The 16,276-nt window shown below is 47.4% G+C and overlaps 1 protein-coding gene and 1 long non-coding RNA gene across 3 annotated transcripts in view; one reads left to right on the top strand and one right to left on the bottom strand.

Annotated features, from left to right (window-relative positions):
• Nucleotides 1-16,276, bottom strand: part of CADM4 (cell adhesion molecule 4) — a 1,184,622-nt gene that overhangs the window by 785,457 nt on the left and 382,889 nt on the right. The window lies entirely within an intron of this gene.
• LOC147700947 (uncharacterized) lies at nt 3,872-5,043 on the top strand. Its single transcript, XR_015297147.1, has 4 exons — nt 3,872-3,921; nt 4,473-4,628; nt 4,714-4,810; nt 4,909-5,043. It is a non-coding gene; the product is annotated as an uncharacterized LOC147700947 (long non-coding RNA).

Below are 16,276 nucleotides of genomic sequence, written 5' to 3'. Positions count from 1 at the left end.
ACTCCGACCCCGGTATCTGAGGTGAAAAACCTGGGGGTCTGGCTGGATGCGGGCCTCTCCTTTGTAGGGCATACTAAAAAAACTGCGGCCTGTTGTTTCGGTCTCCTAAGGGGCTTGAGACCTGTTCTCAAGTTCTTTGACGCCCCGACCAGGCAGCTGGTGATCCAGGCAACTATCATCTCCCGCCTGGATTATGCCAGCTCTCTTCTGGCTGGGGCTAACCAGGCCGAGCTAACCCGTCTGCAGCGGGTTCAGAATGCTGCGGCGAGGGCGATTGTCGGCCTGCCCAGATTCAGCTCGGTGGCAACTGTCCTTCGTACCCTACATTGGCTCCCTGTCAGGAAGCGCATCCTTTTTAAGGTCTTGTGTCTCGCTTTTAAGATTCTGAGAGGTATTGGCCCGGAAATCCTATCCAGCTGTCTTTCCTTTTATGTTCCCACCCGCACCCTCCGTTCCCAGGGTTTGGCCCTTGCGGTGGTCCCCAGATTTAGGCTTAGTCACATGGGTGGCCGCTCGTTTAGTATAAAGGCCGCGTCAGCATGGAACTCCCTTCCTGTTGAAATTCGTCTGATGGAGGACCTCTTGACTTTCCGGAGGGCTTTAAAAACTATCCTGTTTTAGCTGCTTTCATGTTTTTAGTTTCCTGTTGTGTTATGTTCTACCTTGTCTCTGCGCCGGGACGCCCCTTGGCTGGGGTATCTGTGCGCATAATAAATCAATATAACATAACATAACATAACATAATGCTGAACCTCAGTCTGACAGTACTCTAGTTCACTCATACATACAACGCATGTACCACACTGGCCACCTACACAAACAACGTACACTTGGTGCCCCTTTGTATGTGCAGTTGTAGACACAGCCTAGAATGGGTTAGGTAATGTGGGGTATACATCTGAGTGTGCCTCTGTGAGATGCTTGCAGCCAGTGCCAAATTCCTCACTTATAGTGATTGGAATGACCTTTTAGTGCTGTGATGTTCAAGTAGCCAGTGAGGGGCATTAAGGAGACTTTTCCTTATAGAAGAAGTGTGCACCGCAGACCCCGTGCCACTTTGGGATACTCTAGACAGGGTATACAAGGTCTACCCTAGGCTTGGCACACAACAGGCTCAGGCTCTCTGTGTTTAAATGATCTGCACACTCAGTGCACGTTTAAGTAATTTTCCTTTTGCATAGAGCACAACTTACCATTAGTTCTTTCGACATCCTTTGCATCCTCGGATTGTGGGCTAGCTCCGAAAGCCTCCTTCTACTATAGTCATAAATTTTTACTTGTAGAAATAGATCTTGACATACAGCTCTCGATTGATTCCTCCTTGCTTTGATACACATAAGACACGGTGAGAAGTTGTCTATATTTCCCCGCTCAAGACACTCAAACCAGGCATAGGACGGAGCCTGCAAGGTTGTCTCTCCCCTGGCTATCATACACAGCAAAGACTTGCCAGACAGTATGTCTGTCCCTCCTCTGGCCCGGACACACTGAAGACACATAAGGAGCGGTATGTCTATTTGCCCTCTGGCTCAGATAAACCGCAGACACATGGTGTTGGTATGTCAGTTTGTCGGTCCTCTAGCCCGGATACACAGCAGACATATAAGGAGATGTTTGTCTGTCTGCCCTCTGGCTCAGATTCACCGCAGACACATAGTGTTGCTATGTGTCTGTCCATCTTCTGGCTCAGATACACTGGAGTGATATGTCGGGCTGTCTTCTAGCCTGGATACACTGTAGACCCGAGGTGGTCGTGGTGGTATGTCTGTCTTTCTGTCCTCTGGCCCCGCAGACACATGGTGTTGGTATGTTTATCTGTCCTCTAGCCTGGATACAACGCAGACAGATGGGGGTGGTATGGCTGTTTGTCCTCTAGCTTGGATACACCGCAGACACATGGTGGTGGTATGGCTGTCCATGGTCTGGCTCCGATACACCGCAGACACATGGTGGTGGAATGTCTGTCCATCGTCTGACTCGGATGCACCGCAGACACATGGTGGTGGTGTGGATGTCCATCGTCTGGCTCGGATATACCGCAGAAACATGGTGGTGGTGTATGTTTGTCTGTCCTCTAGCTCGGATACACCGCAGACACATGGTGGTGGTATGTCTGTCAGTCCTCTAGCCTGGATACACTGCAGACACATGGTGTTGGTATGGCTGTCTGTCCTCTAGCTCGGATACACCACAGACAGATGGTGGTGGTATGGCTGTCCATGGTCTGGCTCGGATACACCGCAGACACATGGTGGCGGTATGTCTGTCCATCGTCTGGCTCGGATACACCGCAGACACATGGTGGTGGTATGGCTGTCCATCGTCTGGCTCGGATATACCGCAGAAACATGGTGGTGGTGTATGTTTGTCTGTACTCTAGCTCGGATACACCTCAGACACATGGTGGTGGTAGATCTGTCTGTCCTCTAGATCGGATACACCGCAGACACATGGTGGTGGTATGGCTGTCTGTCCTCTAGCTCAGATACACCGCAGACACATGGTGGTGGTATGTCTGTCTGTCCTCTAGCTCAGATACACCGCAGACACATGATGGTGGAATGCCTGGCCATTGTCTGGCTCGGATACACCCAGACACATGGTGGTGGTGTATGTTTGTCTGTCCTCTAGCTCTAATACACCTCAGACACATGGTGGTAGTATGGCGGTCTGTCCTGTAGCCCGGATACACCGCAGACACATGGTGGTGGCATATCTGTCCATCGCCTGGCTTTGATACATAGCAGACACACTGGAGTGATATATAAAAGTCTGTCCACTGGCACAGTACACAATGGACAGAAGGGGCTATATGTTTGTTGGTCCTTGGACCTGGTACACCCCCGACACATGGTCCGGTATGTCTGTTATCTGGGCCATATACGCAGCAAACACATGGGAGAGGTATCTCTGTTGATCCTCTGGCCCGGATACAAGGAAGACACGAGGGATAATATGTCTGTCTGTCCTCTGGCAGGGATACACAGCAGACATACTAGAAGGCCAGCGGTATGTCTGTCCTCTAAGAAGAATGCACAGCAGACATACCTGGGGTTCGGTTTGCCTGTCCGGATTCACAGCAGACACACAAGAAGGCGGTATGTCTGACCTCTGGGAAGAATACACAGCAGACATACCAGGGGTCGGTCTGTCTGTTCCCTGCCTGGCCAGATACACAACAGACAAACCAGGGGTCAGTCTGTCTGTCCCTCGCCTGGCCGGATACACAGCAGACATACCAGGGGATGGTCTGTCTGTCCCTCGCATGGCTAGATACACAGCAGACATACCAGGGGTCGGTCTGCTTGTCCCTCGCCTGGCCGGATACACAGCAGACATACCGGGGGTCCGTCTGTCTGTCCCTCGCCTGGCCGGATACACAGCAGACATACTAGGGGTCGGTCTGTCTGTCCCTCGCCAGGCTGTATACATAGCAGACATACCAGGGGTCGGTCTGTATGACCCATGCCTGGCCAGATACAGAGCTGGCATACCAGGGGTCGGTCTGTCTGTCCCTCGCCTGGCTGGATACACAGCAGACATAAAAATAACGCTCAACGAACTAAACACTTATATCTATATGCTTGGCGAGATTTGATAAAGTTAGGGTTTTCTTCTTATGCTATTAAACTATACACGTAATAGTATAACGCTACTAATTTGAATAGCTATATCGAGCTTATTGTTAAACCCGATGCCCCAGTCCGTCCTTGAATGAATATACACGGCCCAAACTACCACATTAAACTACTAAGATGGCGTTAACAAAGGGAAACACGAATCGGAATAATCACCTGTTTCCCATTAACGAAATGATTGAGAGGCTGAATGGGTATATAAACGCGCTGGTTACGAAGCAGTTCATCGTGCTCCGGGAACCAGTGAGACCGGGACGGGGAACCGCTGTTATACGCTGCAAAGGTAAGGGAAATATGGCAGGCTAGCGTGTGCCGAGTACGGGGGCTGAGAACTACTCGCGAGTATGTTTAAATAATGTGGACAGTCTGTCTTATCTGCGGTCTGGTTGGGGAGGTTCCTAAATATATGAGAACAAGATATTTGCGATAAATTCCGCGTTTCTAATAACGTGGACGGGCAATATTCGCACCAATAATATTTTTTTGAGTACTAATCCCTAACGATAGACATCGAGAATAGTATTACTTGGACAATGACGAGCGTTAAGACACATGCCGTTTTCTTTGAATTATTTCTGGTAACACGATCGGTATAGCACAATGAGATAAGACTATATCGGTTGGAACCCATGAATTAAATAAGGGTTACCTATTGCATTATTCGTAAATTTGGAGAAAATGAAAGATCTATAGAAATATATTGAAGCGTGACATATACTCCTGTCATCGCTGACTAGATTCAATATTGTAAGAATGAGAAGGAACTACAATTTACAAGTGTAACCGTGAGAAATGGATACTACTGTGTTGATATTATCTATTTTTATGATGTAGGCACAGAGGATCCTACAAAGGCCATAAAGAGGGATCCAATTAGGACATGACCGAGGTGGCATAATACCCCCCTGCCAACAAAGGTGGAAATTGATAAAGCCTGAGAGTCCTATTATCGGTGCAAATCAAAGTAAAGCACGGCAACCCATGTATCGAGTAAGTGTATATCTGGTCCTACAGTCTCATTATTAAAATATAATGATAGACCTTATGACTAAAATTGAACAATATTTTTATACAGAACTTCGGATGACATAGACAATTGAAACTGAAGTTCTACGTCTAATGTGACCCCAGGGATACTCATCTGGTACCCATAAAATCAAATATATTAAGAAGTAAGATCTGTTTATGACCTTCAATTCTATCAGCCCACTAGACTGTTGACAATGACCAAAAATTGTGTAATGATATTAATTGTATGTATCTTTTTTAGAAAGAAGATTCTTTGTTTTTAAACGATTCGGTCCTGAGGAAGGTGCAGCTTAATAAACGAAGCACCGAAACGCGTCGGCACACTGACTATTTTTATGTATAAAATTAGAAGGTAAAATGTTTTAATAGTTGTATATTGTGTAATAGGTAATTGTATGCAATGTTATTGTAAATAATGGATGTACTCATAAATTCTTTTATTGTATGAAACAAATATGTATTGATTTTAAGTCTGTTTTAATATAAAATAAATGATTACTAAGATACACACATACTTATGGTATGACTATATCTTTACATAGTGCTCCTTATTATTATGAAACAGGTCTAAACAAATGGTTATATGTAGTTAATTCACATATAAGAGTCTAAAAACACACAGAAAGGAATTCTTCTTTTTTACTGTGCTATTTCCCAGGTCCTTTCTGGGTTGAGTTGGGAAAACTCTCTTTTTTTTAGAGTACACAGCAGACATACCAGGGGTCGGTCTGTATGACACACGCCTGGCTGGATACACAGCAGACATACCAGGGGTCGGTCTGTCTTTCCCTCGCCTGGCCGGATACACAACAGACGTACCAGGGGTTGGTCTGTCTGTCCCTCGCCTGGCCGGATACACAGCAGACATACCAGGGGTCGGTCTGTCTGTCCCTCCCCTGGCCGGATACACAGCAGGCATACCGGGGGTCGGTCTGTCTGTCCCTCGTCTGGCCGGATACACAGCAGTGTCCCTCGTCTGGCCGGATACACAGCAGACATGGCGGTCTGTGTGTCCCTCCACAGCCCTTCTTCCGATTTCTCTTTCTACTCGACGCTGTGGCAGGACAGGCGCCTGGCAGAGTTGTAAGTGTCAACATATTAATAAGGTGTCCATGCCGTTTACATCTCGTTAAACCTTTCCTCACGGCCTGTAATTGCTGCTCTGGTCGAGAGAGCGGAAGCCGGTGGACTGGCTGAGTGACAGGGCCGGCAGCCAATCCGAGCTTGGAAGCAGGCGGAAGTCAACAAAGGGGGAGGGGGCGGGCCTGTAAAAGGCAGGAGTCCTCAATGGAAGATGGGCTGGCGTTAGTGAGAGATTGGAGCCGACGATGGAAGGGGAACAGAGGTCTGTGAAAGGCGAGAGCAAGGTGGGCAATCGGCCGATGGGCCTGTGGTTGAGGCCCATTGGTGGGCCATTTATTGTGGCTGTTCCAGTCTCCACACAGGGGTTCAACATCAAACCCTTTGCATACATCTAATCAGCCGGACGTGATGCCCATTATCACAGGCAGAATGACAATGGACTGCTGTGGGGGGCTTTGCATGAGGCGGGCTGCCCGCTGGTTCCCTCCAGGTGTGACAAAGGCCTCAAAGAGCTACTGTTGCTGAGGACCAGCAAGGGGGCTCTTGAAGTATTTTCGGATCCCTCCCCTGCATGGAACAGGCAGACATAATTTAGTCACAAAACACAAAACACCTAGTCCCAAAGGCAATACTTTATGTAGAACTATGGGCATGATTGGATTTGTCAATAAATCATTCCAATTACTCATCTAAAGATAGAGGTAGTTGTCATGCTCAGGAAACTTGCCAAAAATAGTTAATAAAAGTAGCCACTCTCTGATACATCTAAACATTAGACAACACAGTACTCACATTCACTAGAGAGACAACATTTGAAAAAAATGTGTGAATAGCTAGCGGACACCTCACGGGCGAACCACCAATGGGGCTCCTGGTTGGTACTCACCAGGTTAGCCCTGTTCTCATCATTGGTGTCCACTAGCTTAACGCAAACGTGTCCGACTCCCAAAAGTAAAAAGACAGTGAATGGTGCAGTGTACACAAACTTATATGTGACAAAAACTAACAACATTCAACATATAACAAGACCATATACTGTGCATGCAAGACACATAGACCCTTTTTATTTGTATCTTCTTGTCTGCAACAGTAAACATATAAACATAAAAGAGGAGAAAAGCGAATACTACCTATCGATTCGCTTTCACCTCATTGCCGACATGTTTCATTGCCATGGTAGATTTTCAGGCAATTTCTTCAGGGCGAATGATTTTAAAGAAAGCCACTGCCAGCAGTACTATGGTGGACGTGCTGGTTTAGGACTTGTGCTATCATACCGCTTATGATCGCATCTTTAGACGTCAAAAAACCCACTTCCAGACGGTAAGTGTGGTCTCGTGCTCCCTTAACTTGTATCTGTGGAGAAGGCACGGACGGCGACTTCTCAACACCGGATTTCAAATGTTGTCTCTCTAGTGAATGTGAGTACTGTGTTGTCTAATGTTTAGATGTATCAGAGAGTGGCTACTTTTATTAACTATTTTTGGCAAGTTTCTTGAGCATGACAACTACTTCTATCTTTAGATGAGTAATTGGAATGATTTATTGACAAATCCAATCATGCCCATAGTTCTACATAAAGTATTGCCTTTGGGACTAGGTGTTTTGTGTTTTGTGACTGCATGAGTGGAGGGCTACCTAGTCCTTGTAATCCCTCTCAACTCCTATTTTTTGTATAGACATAATTTAGTATCTGATGTTCTGCTTTGCCTGCCAGAAATCCATGCAGTCAAGAGGGAGAGGTTGTGGCTTTACTGGGAAACCGGGATTGAGTCCCAGCATCCGCTCAACATCCTGTGATCCTGGGCAAATTACTGAATATGTATGGCCCCAAAAAATTAATCAGACCATCTGTAAAATTGTGTAAAGCATTCCAATACATTTGGGCCAATTTTGTGCTATATAATAATGCATGTATGTGAGGAAATGTGATGCTATATAATACTGTATGTGAGGTAACGTGATGCTAGCAGCAGGTAAAACAAAAAACAAAGATGCGTCTTTCACCAATCTCTGAGCATTGAAGGGCCTCTCTTAAGTGCTGTAAAAAACAAAGTGAATATCTAAAAAGCCCAGGGTGAGTGTATAAGACACACTAGGTCTGTACCCAGTGGACATTAATCAAACCATCCACAGCTAACTTAGGGCTAAAAACTAATTTAACATGAGTTCCTAATATTTTTCATAATTCTGAGCTTCCAATGTATATTTTTTCCATTGGAACTTTAAACAGGCCTGGACATAATTCGCAGAGTTTTGCTATGCAAAACTCCGCGCAGTTACAAAAAACTCTGCGAAGTTCCGCGAGTGGCAGAGTGTAGTGCGAACTGCAGTTTGTGCGGGTATTCCTGCCGCTCGGGTAGAAATACTTCCCGAGCGGCAGCTCGCAAACTTACCTTTTGCGATTGCGAACGGTAATCGCGAAGCGGAGTTTTCTGTGCAGAAAACTCCGCAAACTCCACGAATGGCGCAAAGTTCACTGCCCATGCCTAAATATTAATTTAAGTACTGTACTTAGAAGCCCTAAAAGGCTTTCATTAAGGCAAATGTTTGACAGTATTTAATTCCATGATCGTAACCAAGCAGCGTATTGCGAAAGGTTGCTATATGAATGTGGGCCACTTTTTTTTGGCTGCCCGGGCCTAATTGTGGCCCCAATCCAGCCCTGTGCTTCGGCCGCACCAAGAAGCGCTAAGGCATAATATGCGCTATGTAACTGTCCCACAACTGAACTAGAGTCTGATGAACGAGTGCATGTGGGAGCGTGGTGCAGGTTGAGTGTGAATGTAGAATGTTTTGGAGTTGGCAGTGAGCAGGGCTGGCTCTAGGGCGGAGCTACCTGTGCCACCACACCAGGCACTGATTTCGGTTGGGGGTGCAGAGTTTACAAGTACATTATGGTTTTAAAAGCACCTGCTGCAGTTCTTTGCCACAAGCACCTTTAAGGCACCAATGAAAATGTCAAGTTAACTTGCTGTTCAATGCTATTGGAGAGGGATCAGCGTTTTGTCTCGTGGAAGTTGTGACTCATTATAAGATAGCGCACAGGATTAATATGCCTGCTGCAAAGACCGTGTACCACGTAGATCACAGAAGTACATACAATGGAAATAACTCAGTGGGTTACTGCTTTTGTCTGAGAGATCCTTTTGTTACTTGCAGTTTATAATTAAAATCCTAAAATAGAACAGTGAATGATTAACTGTCATCAAAGAGCTGAATGCAAACTGCAAGGTATAGATTACAGCGTTCCAATTTTTTTTCCCAGAGTTTCATTATCCTAATATTGCAAAAAGAGGTCATTTTGGTATAAATCCCTTATTTGTATTAAAGAGAATCCTCAACCATGGTGTTTCTTTTTAAATTCTGAGTTTGTGCTTCCACAGACCAAGCCTCTTAAACTAGACTGCCTCAATAGTATGGATGACATGTGACTTCTACACCGTGTAGTCCTCTGCCTTATGTAACATTTCCTACACACTGATTTACACACCTATGATTGATTGTCTCTGTTTAGTGTGTGTTATGTAAAGTGCTCTGACATCCTGCACTGGTAGGACTTGGACTACAAAACGAATTAAATGCATCTGAGAGAGAGTGTTGTGGAGGCTTTAAACATTTTTGTTATTGAGATCCAGAACATAGTTACCAATATATCGGTACACCCAATTCATAAATATTGTACCCGTACTAGTCATCCATAAATACAACATACATAATAAAGTTATGGAGGCTTGAGGGGCAGTGTTAAAGGGTGGTGGTGAGGGAATCCATGGTGGATGTGGTCACTGAGAGGCGCCAACAAACACGGTTGCACTGAGCTCCACCAGCGCTAAAGCCAGCCCTAGTCATGAGCGTTTTTGAGCGAAGAGTTGTTTGCTTCTTTTCACAGTACTGAGACCACCCTCCTCGCTGACACAGGTGATGTTCGCACCCTCCTTGACCGAGGCAAAACTGCAGCCTTCATTCTCCTGGGCCTCTTGGCCGCCTTCAATACTGTTTCTGATCTCACCTAATGCACAAGACTCTCCATGTCGCCGGCCTCCACCTCAAAGCCCTGGAATGGATCCGCTCCTTACTCCCCGGCAGAACACAGAAAGTCAGACTACCACTGAACCCACAGAGATCGGCTGTGGTGTGCCTCAGGACTCGTCCCAGAGCCCCACCTTCTTCAACATCTACATGGCCCCGCTCGCAGTCATCGTCAGGAAGCCTGGGCCAGTGCTTAATTTGTAAAATAATAGGTGCCGGGGCTCTCGTAATAAGGCCACTGCAGCTTGCACCACCCATTGCCCCTGCCAGCGCTGCTAATGATAGTAACAACATAGCTACTAACCATTACACTCTTACACCTGCGTCACAGGCTGGTTTATGTGTTTTATTTATTATTCTTTCCGTGCATATACACCTGCTTCAATGCGCTGGCAGCTCAGAATGATGTGCTGTCCACCTTACATAGTTTCTGAAAGCCGTACAACATCCTAACCATGAATCATCATGGTTATATGAGCAGGGACGCAAGACTAGGCGTTCTGCAAAGCTCTTTTGTTGAGAAACTATGAGGCAGTCCAGAAATAATTACTACTAAATGTATGTGACGTTTAGTCCCCGCTGCTAATTTGTTTGATGAATATTGTCCTCTCCGATAAGACTCATTGAATCAAAAGTAATCTACAGTTTTTGAGGCACCTTTTGAAGATGAATTGCATCCTTTGTACAAGTGTACTGTAAGGCGTGGACTGGCGGTGGCTACTTGGCCAGGCAGGCAGTGCATCATCATCATCATCAAATCTTGTGGAGCTGGAGCTACCACCATGGTGATGACCGTCATGGCACCACACTCCCCAAAAAAGCAGCATTAGTTTGGCAATGGGCATGGCATATTGGCATGTCTAAGAGCACCTACTCCTTAGTACTTGCATACTGTCCGTTACTGCCTGCATTTATTTACTGATGATTAGGCCTGGGCCTGGTGCTGCTACTTCCTGCCCTCAACCACGTCGTCGGGCTGACTTGAATGACTCGAGGGGCGGGGTGTGCTGGGGAGTGGCAATCTTTAGAAAATCTGCACACACTGCAGCCCGGCCCCGGCAGAACCAAAATCCAGCCCAATCGCCGCCATCAACATAGCATATGCACAGTACGGCTTATGAATCTCCTCTTGGCTCAGGCTCAGTCTCGCAGCTAGATGAAAAAGAGAATCGTACCAAGAGCCCCCTCCGCTTATCGCTAAGAATTATAAGATGTGGTTGTTGAGGGGCCAGTGGAACGGTGCCCTAGAGCTGCTCACCTGTCCCCGCCTCCCTATTTTTCTCTTACAGGTAGATATGGTTGCAAAAGAGCAATGCCAAACAGGATTTCAGGCTTGCACAACTGTGATACTGTTTTTGAGAGACGTCAGCCTCGGGTGTAACGAGAGGGTGAGGGAGAAATGTATATCTCTGAAAAACAAAACTTAGGGGCTAGAGAGGCCTACTTTGATGCTAAGGAACCAGGTTTGTGTCTCAGTTTCAGGCTCAAACATTTTGTAATTCTGGAAAGTTTACTTAATTTTCCTGTGTCTAATAATACATGTTTCCATCCAGTGGAGTGGCGTGGCTCACTGGTTAGAGGCGGCAGACCCGGAAGCAGAGGACGGCCCGGACCAGGGTTCAATCCCCGACGCGGCAGGGTCGTGGACCAGGGTCAGCGGACTCGATAATTCTCAACTCGGTGCCTACTCTAACCAGGGATCACACTTGGCAACTCTGGGCATTAGCTTGCCTCATCTCTACAACGGCCCCCCACATTCGCCGGGGATGCCTGGTTTCACCTTGGAGATACCAGTAGGGACCATCTCACAGGGATAGCCAGGACGGGTTCCCCAGCGGTCTACAGCGCCACAACGCCTCAGGGCAGCAGTGTGCTTTACAAGACGCATACATTTACATTTACATCTGCAATGCAACTGGTGCAAATGTAAAGCGCTCTGTTACCTTCGTGCCAAGTTCGCGCTACATAAAACTGCATCAACAAACAAATACTGCAGGAGGCCCATTATTTTGCTTTATGCCACAGGTCAGCCTTCAATTCACCCGGCACAGCCTCTCTTAAACGGTTACTGGTGTTACTGTGCTTGAAAACACTGGAGCCAAATAGTTCATCCCTCTGAGTGAAAATCTGCAACACGTCTTTTAAGAGTTACTTTCATCTGGCAGGCAGTCTGATGAGTAAATTGTGGGTCACTCGACACTATAGCACAAATAAGATACTTAGTTTGAATACATATACTGTCTGGCTACAAAAGCAAGTGGAATTCAGTGCAGTACCTCAGTTACGGGAGCATTGTTTCTTTGGAAACGCATGTCTCCTGCCAACTGAAAAACCAAGATGGAATGACGTTAGCTACTTGGCTTGCACCTGCAATAGCTGGCTTCAGGCCGCTTCACCAGTCAGCTGTGTGTTCTCTACTCACAAAGCAGCTGTAACCCTTCACTGGGACTCACTGGGGAGACAGAAGAACACTCACTGACTCCGCGCCGACTCGGACTCCAGTAGTGAGGTAAATATACTAATCTCATCAAGGCAATATGTGACGTGCAGCAGATTAGTGTAGACCCGGTCCTGATAATTAAGTGCCGTTGCTAAGCACCGGAAAGCACCTGCACAAATTAAGCTCTGGCATGGGCTCAACATCATCTCCTATTTAGAGGACACCCAGTCGATCCTCTACCTCACCAATGAGCCCAATCGCCAGGAATAACATTCGCGACAGGATGAAGGCTGTCGCCACTTGTATGAAGAACAGCTGCCTCAAGCTCAACTCGGAGAATATCGAAGTCCTCATCAAGGGCTCCACCTCCTCTGCCTGGGATGAATCCTGGTGGCCCACAGCACCTGGAAACTCCCCTCACACCCACAGACCAAGCACGGAGCCTCAGCATCATCATGGACTCCTCGCTCTCCATGAGCCGCCAGATCAACAGCATCTCATCATCCTGCTTCCACACGCGACGCATGCTCCGAAAGATCTTCAAGTGGATCCCAATTGAGTCCAGGAAGACTGTTGCCCACGCACTCATCAGCAGAATCGACTACGGCAACACACTCTACACCGGCATCACCTAGAAACTCCTCAAGAAACTGCAGAACATTCAGAACGCCTCTGTCCGATTCACTCTCAACATCCCCCACCACAGCCATGTTAGTGGACATCTGAGAGACCTCCACTAGCTCCCAGTAAAAAAAAATAACCTTCAAGCTCCTCACACATGACTACAAAGCCATACATGACGTAGAACCGGAGTACTTTAACCACCGCCTTACATTCCATGCACCCAACAGAGACCTCCGCCCAACTGGCCTTGGCTACCGTCCCACGTATCTGCAAGACCCAAGCCAGTGTAAGATCCTTCTCCTACCTTGCAGCAAAGACCTGGAACACCCTGCCTCTCCACCTCGGGCAATCCCCGTCACTGCCACAATTCAGGAAGGACCTCAAGACCTGGCTCTTCGACTGAACCGCAATGCCTTCGACGGATCCCCCTCCACCCACTTAGGAGTGAATAGTTGTGCTCTACAAGCCACCTGATTGATTGATTGGTAGGATGGAGCCGGGCTCCAGACTTTGAAGGAGGCAGCCATCGATAGTCACAGATATGACAGCATGGGGGGCTGAGGCATGGCGTGGAAGGAGCAGTGTATAGGATAGGCCCCGGATCCAAACCTTGAGAGAGGCCGCTATCGATAAACGCGGATCCGACAGCGCTGGTACCCAAGGGCTGCGGCAGCCACGCGCCGGTGATGGATGGCGCCTGCCAGGCCCACCGCGCTCTAATCCACGAGCCGGAGCAATAACTAAAAACACATAAAGCAAAAGCGTAGTGAGAGAAATCTGCAGGAACATCTGTGACAACAGAAGAAAAGTGGTAGGGAAATAAATTTGGAATACTGGAAGGCGAACAGCGGCTGAGAGCAGGATGTAGGTATATCCACACGTACTGCACGTGTCCTGACTTTACCCTGTGCGCTGTCACCCGCTGAGAATCAGATTCATGTGCACGCTGCCTCGGCCTCCATAGCAGTACATTTAATCTCCTATGTGCATGTGTGTCCATAAGCAGGCATCCTGTCTAGTGACAGGCCGGATTGGTATTCCCCACTTATGTTCCTGCCCTACCCTCACATAGGATGGACCACCATCCCACATTTTGTAGGTGTACCCACTCTCCCCATGCCATCCCCTGCTCCTGCCTCTACAGAGACGCTGCGGGCACCTTTTGTAGGTGTACCACCCTCCCCATCCCCTGCTCCTGCCTCTACAGAGGCGCTGCGGGCACCTTTTGTAGGTGTACCACCCTCCCCATCACCTGCTCCGGCCTCCATAGAGGTTCTGCGGGCACCCATACTCCTCATTTTGTGGGTGTACCACCCTCCCCCACCCCCTGATTCTCCCTCCGCAGAGGCACTATGGGACGTCCATAGCTACATTGTGGTTCCTTCCTCTTCTAACCCTCTCACAGGACAAACAACTCAATGCTCAGAGCTTGCTTCAGTTGTAGACATTTTGTCACATAAGTGGACAGAGGTGCAAGGATAAATTGCCCAAGATCAAACAGTTTCTTAAATAAGGATACCTAACCCTGCAACACATTGCTACATGTTTCACAGGCTCCGCATTTACACCACATTGGCTTTTAGTGAATATTTATTTATTTTCCGGTTTTTATAGAGCGCATCAATCATCCCGAAGGATATCACGGCGCTAAGAGCCAGAGGAGCTACTGGAGTGACAGCTGGGGTTTATAGTTTAGTATAGAGATACGTTTTAAGATCCCTTCTGAACTGAAGATAATTGGAGGTGTGTCTTAGCTTGGGGGGAAGCTCGTTCCATCTCTTAGCTGCTAGGTGGGAAAAGGAACGTCCACCTGTTCTGACCTTGTGGATGCGTTTAGGTTTCGCCAATGCAGATTGGCAAGATCGCAGAGTTCTGTTAGGCTTGTAGAATTCGATCCTTCCTTGCAGTATCGAAGGGCCAGTTCCATGTAGGGTCTTATGAGCATGACTAAGTAACTTGAAGGCAGCCCTCTGACGCATTGGGAGCCAGTGAAGTTTATTTAGGCACTCTGATGCTGAGTCGCGCTTACTTTTGTTAAGGACGAGTTTAGCCGCCTGGTTTTGCACAATCTGCAGACGTGAGAATAGGTGTTCATTCATCCCATTAAAGAGTGCATTACCATAGTCCAGGCGACTGACCAGTAGTGCCTGCGTGACGGACCGTCTGCAGTCCAGAGGTAACCAGGGGAATATTTTGGCAAGGAGTTTGAGTATGGCAAAACTTTTCCCGCAGAGTGATCTGACATGATCTTTCATGGAAAGAGTATCGTCCATGATAATTCCCAGGTTCCTGGCGTGTTGACTGGGAGAGGGGGCCGTTCCCAGTGAAGGGGGCCACCATGTGGCATCCCATACATGTTTTGCTCCCCCAAATAGTAGGATCTCTGATTTCCCGGCATTCAGCTTCAGGGAATGCTTGTGCATCCAGTGGGCCATTTCTCCTAGACAGTTGTGTAATTTGGATTTAGTTACCTCAGGGCCTTCATCCATAGTCACCACCAGCTGTGTGTCGTCAGCGTATGAGCAGACTCCAATGCCCCACTTCCTCCCAATGTCGGCTAAAGATGAAACATAGACATTGAAGAGGGTGGGGCTCAGAGAGGCACCCTGTGGTACCCCACAGCCGATGGTGCTTGGTTTGGAGTGATACTGTCCCATGTGTACAGCTTGGGTACGGTTGGATAAGAAGGAGTGGAGCCAGCCCAAAGCTTTAGACTGTACTCCCTTGCTTCGAAGTATATGAAGCAGGTGTTCATGCAATATACCAAGAAGGTGGTCCCTTCTACTCTCCCACAGGTAACACCCGCTCTCCTTCTTTTACCATATGTTTATTAGCTGAGTTTACATTGGTTCTAAATATTCCCAATCTTTCCAAAAGGAAGCAGAGAAATAAATGTAAACAGTGATCGTACAAGGGCACATCATGTGTCCAATGGGGAGGTCAGGATTAGAAGTGTGTCTCCTGTTCCACATTTTCAGCTACCCCCCAACCCGCCCCCCCTCAGACCACAGCTGGGGTGGAAGTGGTTCTACCGACAAGGCCTACGGGCTGCCCTTCCCTGGAAGATGGCACTATGCAGCTTTAGAATGCAGTGTTTACTTCAGGTATATATTTACATAAAGAGGCAAAGTGGAGATGAGATGTCTAGGATACTGGTTCCAAGGCCAAAACACCCCACGAGGCCTGGTCCTTTGGCAATGGGGAGCAAACAGCCAGTATGAGTCGAAGATCCTCTTACCTATCATTGATGGTATAAAGACAAAGGCTGCTTTATCCATTTGAATTCAAGAGTTCAGTATCTAAACCTTTTGAAAGCTGCAATTGTGAGCAGTCAAGGCTCACCCCAGGAGTTGGGAAGGGGGTTCAAACTCAAATATGGTATGAACAGTTATAAAACTCCACACGTTCAGTCGTTGTGAAATTTCTTTAC

The sequence above is a fragment of the Lissotriton vulgaris genome, chromosome 7, assembly GCF_964263255.1.
Source record: "Lissotriton vulgaris chromosome 7, aLisVul1.2, whole genome shotgun sequence".
Classification (NCBI taxonomy): Eukaryota; Metazoa; Chordata; class Amphibia; order Caudata; family Salamandridae; genus Lissotriton; species Lissotriton vulgaris.
This window is presented reverse-complemented; position numbering and strand designations above follow the sequence as displayed.